We start from the raw sequence: 2,901 nt of genomic DNA, 5'->3' as shown, positions 1-2,901 counted from the left end.
GCAGAGATACTGCAGGGAACTGTGCTTGGCTAGACTCCAGAGGATTGCCCTCTCGGCAACCTGATACATTCCAGGGAAGTCATTTCATAATACCATGAAAGCTAGGTAATGGATAACAATGCAAAATAATTAATATCTATGGGCATGCAGATACAAGTATGAACAAAGTTTTCAAAGAACTGAGGTATGCTTTGAGCAGCCAGTAGGTTCATGGAAGTCCTGTGGAAAAAGTCTGCTAGGTCTTTTAGAGAACTCTTCCCCCATAGGTGGGTAAAGAAGTTTATTTTGATAAAGTTCACACAAAAGTATGACAGAGTTCTTGAAAAGAGAAGAAATAACCCAAATTTATATGAAAATTGGTGATTTTTGTTTTTTAAATTCAGATGCTTATTAAAATTTAGTCTGATATTTCTTATAAAATTTTAGGGAAAATGATAGAAATTTCTTTGTTAAAGGCGCATTCTGGTTGCAACTATGCAATAATCAGACAAAATGGATTGTGACCAGACTTATTTAGTGATCTGAATGATCTTTTTTTGAGATTCGTTTGCTTCTGAATAAAATTCTACATTGTCCGGTATCTAGAGAACACATTTCTAGATTTGCCAACGGATCATATATAGTTTGAACCAAATTAATTCTCATCACATGGGATCCACATTTAAACTTTATAATGATCCTATATTTGAAAAATCACTTTATTCTATAAATATGTGAATCAATAAACTGAGAAGTTTTTCAAGTCTTATTTGCAATTGAATAGGAACATTTGAAACCTAGGAAAAAGAATATCTGTAATATTGATAATGCTTATTAAATTATATTAAGCTAAATTCAAAATGGTAATATGCAAATTATGTATAAGTTACATTATTTCGAGGACTTTTCTCATTGTGAAGTAGGAATAAACTGAATATATACATTTACAAAGCAATTTACAAGGGAGATAATAAAGAGGAGGTTGATCTTTGTAAGCACAACCACGTAGGGCAACTTTGGTATTAGGGCAGGACATGGATCAGAGTTCATTGAGAGGATCTGGAAGTGATGTGGGTATTCTCTACACTATTGATTAAAGCTGTATTATTGCAGGGAACAAGAGAAAATAAGATTAAGACTGAAATAGATAGGAAACAAGAAATATCTTGAAATGACAATATAGAAGAAACAAAGCAATTTATTGAGGCATAGATAACTTGTATAAATTCTTGACTGTTTCATCTCTGGTACATGTTTAATTAATAGGTTTAATACTTTTCTTTTAATTTCTATTTAGTTTTGAGCAGTTAAAAACGACCAATTTTATTTCATAATTGTTGCCTAAAATATTTAGTGCTAAGATAGGATTCTTTTTAAATACAAATTTAATATATAAATACCTGCATCTATTTACTATCTGTGTTAAGACAGGAAATCCATTGAATTCCCTTAAATTTCTGAAACTTGATTTATCATCAGCAACTCTCTGTATTCATATTGATGGTTGTATCAAACTGAAGAGACTTTGGTCAGGAATAAATAAAATAAATTCCTGGCATCAATCTCACATATGGTAGGTTCCACCCTGAGAAGATGGTCAATAGAAGTGTATAGTCCTATCCTCTCTGCCATGTATGGACCTTCTTCAGGTTCAAGCCTTCATTCTCCAACTGACTAAGAAACCATCTCTTTCCCTTTTACTCCACTCCCTATTGACAGTAATGCTGAGGCCAGACCCAAAACTTTGAGTGAAGTTTCAATGATTGAAGCAGATGCAAATCTTTTGCAAAGTAAGTAGACTGGCTTCCATAATGCCATTGGGTAAAATTAAAATAACGGAGAAATAATCTAATTATTTTTACATGAAAATATAATTCTTCATATTAGAGTTTTGAACCAGATATTAAATATCTAAAGTGACTTACGTGTCAGATGCAGTAGCTCTTTAACTACAAACACAACCAGCTTTCCCAGTTTTTCCTCTGCGAGTTGACAGTGACCACCCAATAATTGAAAATAAACTCCTTCACATAAACCCAGAACCCTGATGTAGGTATTTCCCAGTAGATTGATGAATAGATAGATGAACATCTGCAATAATTTGAGAACATGTAAATTACTAAGTGAAATAACGTTTTTATGACTTTAGGATATTATTCCAAGAATGCATGGACATTGCATCAACAGACCATAGGATAAATTGATGGTCCCACAACCTATGCCTCTTGACACCCAAGGCAGATACTTCAAACCCACTTACAATTTTTACCAGTACTTCCTCATTTTTTAAAGATTTTATTTATTTATTTGACAGACGGAGATCACAAGTAGCCAGAGAGGCAGGCAGAGGAAGAGGGAGAAGCAGGCTCCCACTGAGCGGAGAGCCCAATGTTGGGCTCGATCCCAGGACCCTGAGATCATGACCTGAGCCAAAGGCAGAGGCTTTAAACCACTGAGCCACCCAGCGCCCCCTTCCTCAGTTTTTTAAAATAATACACTCATCTCTCATCTTGATTCCTAAATCCGAAATACCATGCCATGATTTATAACTCAACCAATGCAAAGATAAATGTGTCTAGGAAACACAATGCACAGATTTGAGGCCTCTCAGGACCACAGAGGGGCACAGACATAGGTGCTGATATGAAGGTGGTGTGTAGAGTATCAGAGAGAGGCCCAGGACAGGAGGAATGAGCAGGGGCTTGCTATGGGCAGGGGCAGGGAACAGGGCAGAGAAGTCAAGGAAGAGCAGGAAGAGCAGTGACTGAACTGCCATCTCTCTCCACACTGCAGCCTGTGCTGTTGCCAAGCTTTTATAACTGCCCCAGGACATCACAATGCCATCTTCATGTGATGTCACCACTATGCAAAGTAATCACTATGCCCTGGCCAATCATTGGGGATTTCTCAGATTAGCCTCAT

Source organism: Meles meles, unplaced genomic scaffold (assembly GCF_922984935.1).
Source record: "Meles meles unplaced genomic scaffold, mMelMel3.1 paternal haplotype, whole genome shotgun sequence".
Taxonomy (NCBI): domain Eukaryota; kingdom Metazoa; phylum Chordata; class Mammalia; order Carnivora; family Mustelidae; genus Meles; species Meles meles.
The sequence above is the reverse complement of the archived record's forward strand: the minus strand, read 5'-3'. Positions refer to the sequence as shown.